The sequence below is a fragment of the Neomonachus schauinslandi genome, chromosome Y, assembly GCF_002201575.2.
Source record: "Neomonachus schauinslandi chromosome Y, ASM220157v2, whole genome shotgun sequence".
In the NCBI taxonomy this organism is placed as follows: Eukaryota; Metazoa; Chordata; class Mammalia; order Carnivora; family Phocidae; genus Neomonachus; species Neomonachus schauinslandi.
In genome coordinates this window covers 4,200,863-4,212,748 of record NC_058420.1, presented here as the reverse complement: position 1 = coordinate 4,212,748, position 11,886 = coordinate 4,200,863, and the positions used below count along the sequence as shown (strand labels likewise).

Below are 11,886 nucleotides of genomic sequence, written 5' to 3'. Positions count from 1 at the left end.
TTAGGGAAGTTCTCTGCTCTAATTTGCTCCATTATACCTTCTGCCCCTCTCTCTCTTTCTTCTTCTTCTGGGATCCCAATTATTCTAATGTTGTTTCGTCTTATGGTATCACTTATCTCTCGAATTCTGCCCTTGTGATCCAGTAGTTGTTTATCTCTCTTTTTCTCAGCTTCTTTATTTTCCATCATTTGGTCTTCTATATCAGTGATTCTCTCTTCTGCCTCATTTATCCTAGCCTTTAGCGCCCCCATTTTTGATTGCACCTCATTAATAGCCTTTTTGATTTCTACTTGGTTAGATTTTAGTTCTTTTACTTCTCCAGAAAGGGTTTCTCTAACAACTTCCATGCTTTTTTCAAGCCCAGCTAGTATCTTTAAAGTGATGATTCTGAACTCTAGATCTGACATCGTACTACTGTCCGTATTGAGTAGGTCCCTGGCAGTCGGTACTGCCTCTTGTTCTTTTTGTTGAGGTGATTTTTTCCATCTTGTCATTTTGTGCAGAGGAGAATAGATTAATGAGAGAACAAAATGCTAGCAGAGTAACAATGTCCCCAGAAAATATACTCTAAACAAATTAGAAAAGACCTGAAGCAGTGTAAAAAGAAATGGAAAGAGAAAAAAAGAAAAAGAAAAAAAAAGATAAAGATAAAAACAAACAAAAACAAACAAAACACAACAACAACAACAACAAAAAACCAGAATGTGATCAAATATGATCAGGCTGGTATATAGATCAGTGCCACACACTAGATTTTGGGTGTATTTTGGTCTGTTAGAGAAAGTGCCTCCCAAAATTTTAAAGAAAGAAAAACTTATATATGTACAAAAATAAGGGTTGATATGATGAAGGGATGGAATATGACTGTAAAGATGGATATTATAAAAAATTGTATAAAAGGAATTGATAAGAAGTTGTTTGAGATGGGGCGCCTGGGTGGCTCAGTTGGTTAAGCGACTGCCTTTGGCTCAGGTCATGATCCCGGAGTCCCGGGATCGAGTCCCGCGTCAGGCTCCCTGCTCAGCGGGGAGTCTGCTTCTCCCTCTGACCCTCCTCCCTCTAATGCTCTCTGTCTCTCATTCTCTCTCTCTCAAATAAATAAAAAATCTTTAAAAAAAAAAAGAAGTTGTTTGAAAAAAGAAAGAAGAGGATTTAAAAAAAGAGAAAAAAGAAAAAAAAGGGAGAGAATGTGATCAGGCATGGGAGTAGAAAAAACCATATACTAGAGATTTAGGGTATATTTTAATCTGTTAGAAGAAACTATCTCAAAATTTTAATGAGAGAACAACTTATATATATATGCCAAAAATATGGGTAACTACTATGAAGGGATAGAATATGACTCTAAAAATGAAAAATAAAAATGTTTTTTTAAAAAAGGGATTGATAACATGTTGGTTGAAAAAGGGAAAAAGAAAAATTCAAAAAGAAAAAAGACAGTTAAAAAAAATTAACTTTGAAAGACTAAAGAATCATGGTAAAAAAGCCATGAATTCTATGTGCAGTATTCCCCTAGCGCTGGAGTTCTGCCATTCTCATTGATCGGTAAACTTGGTAGTGGCTGGCTGTTCTCGCTGATCTTCTGGGGAGGGGCCTGTTGCCGTGGTTTCCAAATATCTTTGCCCCCTCCCAGCTAAGTAATCTGCTCGGGTTTGCTCTCCAGAGATTTTGTTCCCTGCGAGTTTTCTGTACAGCTTTGGAGGCAGAGAGTGAAAATGGCGGCCTCCCAATCTCCGCCCCAGAGGAGCCAAGAACTCGGGGCCCCGCTCCTAATGAGCCCCAGAGAAAAGCCGTCAGTCATTCCCGTCTCCCCGGTCTCCGGCCGCACTCAGTGCTCACCCGGCCTGTGACCGCGCATTTCTATCTCTGGCACCCGACCCTGGGTGGAGGCTCCAAACCCAGCAGATCCCTGCGGTGCACTCCCACGCGGCTCCTCTCCGGGGAGGAAGGTGAGTCTCCCTGGATCTGCCGCTTGTTGGGTCCCTGCTGGAGGAGCAGCGGCCCGACTGTGCCGCGGATCACGGTTTATGGCAACCCCGAGCTAAGAGCCCGCACCTGGGCTCTGCCTCTGCAGCCGGCCTCCCTGCTCTGATACCTGGGAGCTCTGCCGCACCCAGGCACCCCCGGTCTTTCTGTGACCCCGACGGTCCTGAGACCACACTGTCCGCGAGGGTTCCACCCCCCGCTTAGCCACCAGAGTGACGTCCCTCAGCGGAGCAGACTTTTAAAAGTTCCGATTTTGTGCTCCGCGGCTCTATCATTTTCCAGAAGCGGCTGACGGAGGCCCCTCCCCCGCCGTGTATCCTCCCAAATATCGCCTCGGATTCACTTCTCCGCACGTCCTACCTTCCAGAAAGTGGTCGCTTTTCTGTTGAGAGAGTCGTTGCTCTTCTTTTCTTCGATCTCCTGTTGAGTTTGTAGGTGTTCAGAATGGTTTGATCCCTATCCAGCTGAGTTCCTGAGAGGAGACGAAATCCAGGTCTCCTACTCCTCCGCCATCTTGCTCCACCCACCCCTAAAAATAAATTTAACCAAGAAGGTGAAAGACCTGTATATTGAAAACTACAAGACATTAAAGAAAGAAATTGATGAAGATACAAATAAATGGAAACATATTTCATAGTAATTGATTAAAAGAGTGAGTGACAGTGTTAAAATTTCCATACTACCCAAAGCAGTCTACAGATTCAGTATAATCCCTCAAAATTCCCCTGGCATTTTTCACAGAAATAGAGCAATCTTAAAATTTGTAAGGAGCCACAAAAGACCTCAAATACTCAAACAAATCTTGAGAAAGAAGAACAAAACTAGAGGTATCATGCTTCCTGATTTCAAACTATATTACAAAGCTTTAGTAATTATAACAGGATAGTACTGGTGTAAAAACAGATGTATGGATCAGTGAACAGAATAGCAAACAAGAAATAAACCCACACATATATGATCAAATATTTCATTACACATGAGTCAAGAATATAGAATAGGGAAAGGATAGTCTCTTCCATAAAGGGCTGTTGGGAAATCAAACTAGAAGTATTCAAGAGAATGAAATTAGACTATTATTCTAAACCATACACAAAAATAACACAAAATTGCTTGAGGATTCGAATATGAATGTAAGAGCTGACACCATAAAACTCCTGGATGAAATAACATAGGTGTTTAGCGCTCTGACATCAGCATAGTCAACAAAAGCCAAAGTAAACAAGTGGGACTACCTCAAACTAAAAAGCCACAGCACAGCAAAAGAAATCATCAATAAAATTAAAAGATAACACACTGAATAGGAGAAAACATTTGCAAACTATATATTTGGTAAGGGTTTATTATCCAAAAAATACAAAGAACTCATACAACAATAGTAAAACAAAACAAAACAAACAAACAAAAAACCCCAAATCCTATTTTAAAAAATGGGCAGCAGATCTACATAGACATTTTTCCAAAGAAGATATACAGATAGCCAACAGGTACATGAAAAGAAGCTAAACATCTCTAATCAGGGAAATTCAAATAAAAACCACAATGAGATACCACTTTACACCTGTTAGAACAGTTATAAAAAAGAAGAAATAACAAGTGTTGGCAAGGATGTGAAGAAAATGCATTGTTGGTGGGAATGCAAACTGGTGCAGCCACTCTGGAAAAAATTATGGAGGTTCCTCAAAAAATTAAAAATATAACTACCATATGATCCAGCAATTCTACTTCTGGGTATATAGCCAAAGAATACAAAAACACAAAATTGAGAATATATATGCACCCCTATGTTCACTGCAGCATTATTTACAATAGCCAATATATGGAAGCAGCCCAAGAGTCCATCAATAGATGAATGGATAAAGAAGATGTGGTATATATATACACAATGAAATATTACTCAACCATAAAGAAGAATGAAATCTTGCCATTTATGACAAAATGGATGGAACTTAAAAATATTACGGTAAATTAAAGACAAAAGACAGAGAAAAACAGTGACTGATACCACTTAAATGTATAACTTAAAAACAACAAAAACAAGCTCATAGATAGAGAACAGATTGGTAGTTGCCAAAGGGAGGGATGAGGAATGGGAGTAATAGGTACAAAGGTACAAAATTCCAGTTATAAAATAATTATCAGGAAGTAATGTACAACATGGTGACTTTATTTAGTAATATTGTATCACATAACTGCAAGTTGGTAAGTGAGTAGGTCTTAAAAGTCCTCACCATAAAGAAAAACTATTTTGGGGTCCCTGGGTGGTTCACTTAATTGAGCAGCTGAATCTTGATTTTGGCTCAGGTCATGACCTCATGGGATCAAGCTTTGAGTTAGGCTCCATGCTTAGCTCAGCAGTGAGTCTGCTTAAGATTCTCTCCCACTCTCTCTCCCCCTCATACTCTCTGTCTGTCTCTCAAAGAAGTAAATAAATCATTAAAAAATAAGGAAAAATATTTTGTAACTATGAATAGTGATGGATGTTATCTAGACTATTGTGATTATTTTACTATGTATACAAATATCAATTTATTATGTTGTACCCCTGAAATTAATATGTCAATTGTACCTCAATAATAAAAAAAAGGTATACACATGACCACAAGCACATGAAAAGATGCCAATGTCAGTGTAAGTCAAAGCCATAATGATTTAACCCTGCATAGACATGACTTTAGCCATAAAAAAAAAATCCTACAGATTTTGGTGAGAATGTGAAAAACTAGACCTGATACATTGCTGGCAGAAATGTAAAGCTTTCCAGTTACTGTGAAAGAGCTTGATCATTCATCATATAAATAAAACTAACTGTCATATGACTCAGTGATTCCTCTCTTAGATATATGCCCAAAGAACCAGAAATAGTGATCCAAATAGAACTTGTACATGAATAGAACTTGTACATGAATGCCCATAACAGAGTCACCAAAAGGCAGACATACACTACATGTCCGATGAATCAACAAATGAACATTATTCAGATCCATACAACAGACCATTGTTCAGCTATAAAATGGATTAAAATACAGGTACATTCTACCAGGCAGATGCCTCAAAGACAATATGTTAAGTAAAAGAGGCCAGACATAGTAAGTCACATATTATGTAATTCTTTATATATGAAATATCCTGAGGCATCTGGGTGGCTCAGTTGGTTAAGCATCTGATTCTCAGTTTCAGCTCAGGTCATGATCTCAGGGTCATGAGATAGAGCCCCATGACAGGTTCCAGACTCAGCTGGGAGTCTGCTTGGGATTTTTTTCTCCCCCTCTCCTTATGCCCTTTGCCCCACTCTCTCTCTCTCAAATAAATACATACAATCTTTAGGGGAAGAAAAGGAAAGAAATATCCCAAATGGATAAATCCATAGAGACAAAGGCAGATTAGTGGTAGGAGCTTGGAATGGAATTAGTGGGGAAGGACTGCTTAATGAGCACAGAGTTTCCCTTTGGGGTGGTGAAAATCTTTTGAAATTAGATGGAGATCACTGCACAACATTATAACTGTATGGAATGACAATGAATTATACATTCTAAATCCTTGACTTTATGTTATGAATATTACCTCAATTAAAAAAATAACTTTTGGGGAGCAGTAATTGGAAACTGTTAGATTTTAAAAGTAAGTAAAAGACCAAGAATTCATGATGAATATATTAATTAACACATGGAGGTAGGGGGAAATCCTTTCACAATTTATCTGTATATCAAATCATCATGCTGTATACTTTAAATATTACAATATCATTTGTCAATTATACTTCAATAAAGCTTTTTAAAAAAGCCAAGATCTTAGCAAAAAAATAAGCTGGCAGAGTAATTTATTTGCATCCTGGGTTTTGAAGGAGATTTTAACACAGACTTAACTATAACTAAATTTATAGGAACTTTTAAATCAGATCCAAAAAAGCCTTGGGTTTTTCTTGCATATCTTTAGTTCCCTTACCTGTGCGATAAAGTCATTTGCATACAAAATATTCTGTTTTTGAGAAGTTAGACAATAGTATTATTGGACAATTAATGTCTCCTTCATCAGATATTTAATAAAATGATTCATTGCATGGCTGCCCTAAAATGATGTTCATTATTTTAAATGTACCATAACTCAAATTGTTTCCATTTTGGTTTCTAATGGACATTTTTTGTCTCAATTCTAAAGACATTCCAATAAGTAAACAAGATAATTAGGACTCTTGGAGATGATACACATTTGTGCAGAGTGATATTGAATGAAATATTGATACAGACTACAATATGGATAAAACTAGAAGCACCATGCTAGTTGAAAGAAGTCAAACACAAAAAGTTACATATTGTATCCTTCCATTTTTTATGACACATCCAGAATAGATAAATTCACCAGAAAGACAACTAGCAGTTGCCTGGCTTTGGAGTGATGTGAGTTGGGAGTGATGGCCTAATGATCATATGATTTCCTTCAGGGTGATGAAAAATTCTTAGAATGAGATGAACTTGATATTTTCACAAAATTATAAATATATTAAATGTAATTTAAATGTTTTCTTTAAAATAGCATGAAATTCATGTTTTATGTGTGAAATAAAAAATATAATCAAATTCAAACACAAATAAAAAAATATAAAATCACTGCTCCATCCTCCCAAAACACATACACACTCAGTGCTCTTTTTCACAATAAATAAGTTTTAGATCATAGATGCTTTGCCATTCTAATCCACCTCTTCTGGATGTACTGGTTGTGGGTATCTCTCAGCCTAGAACACAGCAAGTCCAACTCTATATACTTCTATTCATGATGCAGCTAACCCCACTGGCTCTTTAGGAAGCTTCTTTACAGGATAAAATGAACATCAACTTGATTTTGAGCATGAATTTATGGATTACTTATTTTGGGCCAAGGGCTGTACTCATTTTTTTATATTAATTATCTCATTTAACTCTCACAATAATGAAATTATGTTGGTGGTTTTTATGAGCCAACTAAATAGAGATGATCACTGAAAAGCTAAGAGCCTTACTACTGATCACCAAAAAAGAAACAAAAAAATCAGGATTCAAAAATAGGACCAGTTTCCAAGTGTACACTCCTAACCACAACTGCTATCAGCCAACCGAAACTTCTGCACAATTGGGATATTTGGCTTAAAGAGAGCAAAATTTCCTGCTTTCATTAGTGGGACATTGTAATAAAAGGGCCATTAGGATAACTGTCACTTTCTGAACTTGATATAATTTTTGCTATTTAAAATTGGCTCCTTTTATTGTTACTATAAGGGGAAGATTTAAAATATTCACTTTAACCTATTTTTTTTTCAAATTTTGGCCTGAAGAAAACAGCATGTGGGATTATAAAATAACTGAATATCAACTTTATTTCTTTTATCTTTCTGAAGCACATATAGTATACCTTAGTTATATATTATTTACATAAGAAGTGTTATGCATTTAAAATCAAAAGTTTACATGACTGAAAGCTATATGGTTACAATTGTTGTATAACAATATATTAATATCACTTTAAATGAAAATTCCAAGACAATCACAGCACCTCCCAGTTCTTCCATTCTTTCTAGACCATTACACTTGATCTTGAGGTAGCGTTCTAAGTTTAAATGTAACTTTAAATTAACATATTTTTTCATTATAAAATATATCCTTCCTTAATTTACACTGGCCAAAATGTTAAGCAAAAGCAGCAGGTCAGCCAACTTCAAATGTAAACCATAAGCACTTCAGTATCTTCTTATTCAAACTTGTTAAAAATCTTAATTTTGGAGCATTTCAGAAGGTAAAGAAATGTATATTCAAAATACATTAATACTCTCCAAACTTGAAAAATCCTCATTTCCCATCCATTAATTTCTTAATAGTTACAAGCTACTTGTATGGATTTTTAAAAAAATTTCATAATTATAAAGATAAATGGAACATGGATATTACAAGGGTGTCATTGTTCTGCACCATGAGTAACCAAAAGAGAAATCACATTATTCCAATCCTTAAGACCAAAAGGAAACATCTTAAAGTTTACATTATGTATTCTAATAATTTTTGTCTTTTTTTTAATGTGAAAAATGTAAGGCATACACAGCTTGCTATTTCCCTAAATCTGAATTCCCTAAATCTAAATCCTTTCTTCTTCTGCAACAATATTTTTAGGTGGACACATGGATTCCCAGCTAAAGATTACACTTTCCAGAACTTCTTACAGGTAGGTGAGACCAAATATGATGTTTGCCAATGGGCTATTAGCAGAAATGATGTACAGAACCCGCACAGCCTGGCCTTGAAGAGTAGGTTTATTCTCTTTTTTCTTCATGAATTAGCAGAATGTGAATGTGATGGCTGGAACTGGATCAGCTATCATGGAGTATGAAATGAAAGACAAATCTTGATAATCACTGCAGAAGATAGAAAGAGCCTATGTTCCTGAACTGTTTGTGGAGGAGAGCCATCATACTAACTTATTCTTTGTTATAGCAATTTTATTGACGGTAGTTTCACCTATATCCCAACTAATACAGCATGAGAACAAAGTAATGAAGTTGTCTCTCTGTTTTGTTATATTTAAAAATAACCACTGGGGAAAAAAAAATAACCACTGAAAATGTTCAAAGAACTGCTATTCCAGCTCATATTTAAATGATGCTGCTCATCTTCTTTTGAAAGTACCACCAGAGAGAGTAAACAATTTGCATAATTTTACTGGGTCCCAAGATGTAATGTCTGTCTGTTTGTTTCTCTCTCTCTCTCTTTGTCTCTCTCTCTCTCTCTGCAGAAATCTTCTGTGGTTGTGAGTTCCAACAAACTAAATCAACTTTATCTTTAAATGATATTGACTTCACCAGGTGAAGTCCATTAAGAGGAGATGAAGAATACAGAAATGAAGGCAGTGTGCTTGGGTTCAAATACTGGCTTTTGTACTTTCTTATTCTGTGACCTTAGTGTTCATAGCTATGAAATGGTGAGGATTATATTGATTGAGGTAGGGCAGTAGTACAGTGCCTATACATAGAAAGGAATGACTCAATAAATGTGATTTATGTATACATATAGAAAGAGTATGTGAGTGTGTATGTTATCATGTATGTATAACACATGCACATGCATTATGTGTGCTGCACATATATGTTATACATAAATTACATAGCATATCTAGTTTACACATAATGGGTATGTACATATATATGCATGGGTGTGTACACATGCATACACATATATAAACACAGATACACACATTCATCTTTTTAAAAAATATTTATTTATTTATTTTGTATATAGAGACAGACAGCAAGTGGGGGAGGGGAGAGGCAGAGGGAGAAGGAGAGAGAGTCCTAAGTAGACTCCGTGCTGAGCACAGAGCCTGAAGCGGGGCTGGATCTCATGACCCTTAGATCACAACCAAACCTGAAACAAATAGTCAATTGCTTAACCCAATTTGCCACCCAGGAGCCACCATACATCTTCTACTCTTGACAGATACACATATACATTCTGATTTCTTTGGAAACCAACATGGTTCATAAAATATAAAGTGGCCAAAACCTTATTAAACTTGAAAAGAATTTAAAAATCTTATTCTCCTGTATTGGTAATCTATCTAATAATTAAGTGTGTTTACTACTTAAACATTCCTTATGGGGCTCTGAAAGGCCCAGCAGGATTTTTAGCTACTCTAGCCAAATTTCAGAATGTTGACATGTGGTTAGCTAGAAGAAAGGGCATTTAAGGCAGTCTCTATAATTTTATTTTATGTTTTCAGTGACAAAGGGAGCTTATTTGAACCATCAAAAGAAAAAGGCTCATAGAGTAATATCAAATACAGTTTCTCAATGAAAGGGAACAACAGATAAAACAAAACCTTACAACTGAAACAGTATCATCTGTGCTCACCTCTAATACAACCCCCAAATTTTTGGAATGGATATTTAAAAAAGTTGAAGTTATCATTTCATATGTTCATAAAGTGATTCATGTTTATATAAACAATGTGGTTATAAGATGGAATTTATGCTTGAATATATCTACATAAATTAGAATGTCCCACTTACCCAGAATTTCAAATGTTTCAGAAGACTCATCTGCAAAACAGTCAAATATGAACAGTGTGGTCAACAGCTTTCACTAATCTCATGTATTTCCTTCTTGAGGTAGAACTCATGGTATTCACTCCAGCTATTGTAGGCAAAATAATGCAGCACTCTGCACTTCAGTTTCTTTACAAAGAATATGTATTCACTATTAAGTGGTGTATGTGTGCCTTGTGCATGCTTTAAAAACGTACTAACTGTAATAAAATAAAAAGATAAAGTAAAACAAGAGAGCAGATTGGCTGTATTGAGACCTCCCAGACATATCCTTTCTTGCCTCCACTGTGGAGTAGTAGTGCAACTTCCCCTTGGTATTCAGGATCAATCACCCCAGCCAGTATAAGAACACTCTTCTTTGCCTGTTGACTCAGGCATGAGGAGCCTGAAGTTGCCAGTAGCAGTTTTATATTCTAGTTCGGTGGAATCATTGCTGTATCTCCTAGTGAAAGCATTCTTCCCTTTATAGGACATATAGACTCTCAGAAAAGAAGGCATTGGGAACAAGAAGCAAAAATTTTGCCAGTGGGCCAGAAAGGGCAATAGTGGGTGGAAACTTTACTTTTATTTCTACTCCTTAATTCCTGAACTTATGAATCCTGGTAATTGAAGAAATACAGCATGTATTAGACATTGATTTAAAACATATATAGCCTTTGGAGAACCATTACCTAAGCCTGCAAAATATTGCAATGTAGATGACACTGTAACTGAGTCTCCATAAGTCATTCCACTATTCCATGAAGAAAATTGCTTCAGGAAGGTAAGGAACATGGTAAGACCAGTGAATTCCACAAGCATGGGCCCATTGCTTATACTTCATTTGCTATGAAGTGCATATCTTAAACAATGATTCCTTGAATATTATGACAGTGAAAAAGACTTTCTGAAGTCAGTGGATGGTAGTTTGGGCACAAGCACTGTGAGCAGAGGAGGCAAACCTGTATCCAGAGTAAAGTTTATTCCAGTAAGAATAAACAGTGCCCCTTTCATGTCCAATGTCAACAATGTGCTATCAGACAGCTGGCTACCAGATACTAGATCACACTGGGAATGGTGCCATTTAAAGGATTCACTGTTGGTCTCAGTTTCTGGCATACTGTGCATCCCAATGATGGGCACAGATGGGCATAGAAAATGACTTATACATATTTGATCAGGAGTACCCAGTTGTGATATTTGGCATATCCTCATCCTCAGTGATTGAGAGTTCATTTACCAAACCAATGCATAACTTTCATCCCTGCCATCATGGTAATTTTGTTTATAAGCTCACTGTGAAAGACAGGGGTGGCTGGGGAAAAGGCTGAGTGGCATCCACAGAATGCGTAATCACACTTCTTGATTATTAAGGTTAAAATCATCCTCTGCTGAGGTCACTATTTGGTAAGGATTCAAATGGACACAAATAGCGTTACTTTTCATTTTTCCCCCATTCAGAGAAGTCTACCTATATGCCTTCCACCAAAATTAGTTGTCATCAATACTCCAATCATGTCCCTTCCAAGTCACTGGTCATTGTGCAAAACCATTGGCCTCAGGCCATGAATCAGTATATAATCTCATATACATGGCCATTTCTCCTTCCAATCACAGTGCACAACCAGATACATGGCCCAAAGTTTTGCCAACTAGAAGGATTTCCCTTCACCACTGTCCTCTTTCCAATAAATGACATGACTCTAACAGTACATACCCAATGAAATTGGGAATTAAATTTATGTTGCAATTCAGCCATTTGCTAGATGAGATGTGGGTTTATTTTCAGTGATCTCGGTTCTGTGGTTCTAGGAGATAAGAGTCTCCTTCAAAGAAGACATAGCAGCTTTCAACTC

The 11,886-nt window shown here is 36.5% G+C and overlaps 1 pseudogene; it reads left to right on the top strand.

Annotated features, from left to right (window-relative positions):
- LOC110591781 overlaps positions 1-8,359 on the top strand; it is a 77,686-nt pseudogene extending 69,327 nt beyond the window's left edge.
- The last annotated feature ends 3,527 nt before the right edge of the window (positions 8,360-11,886 follow it).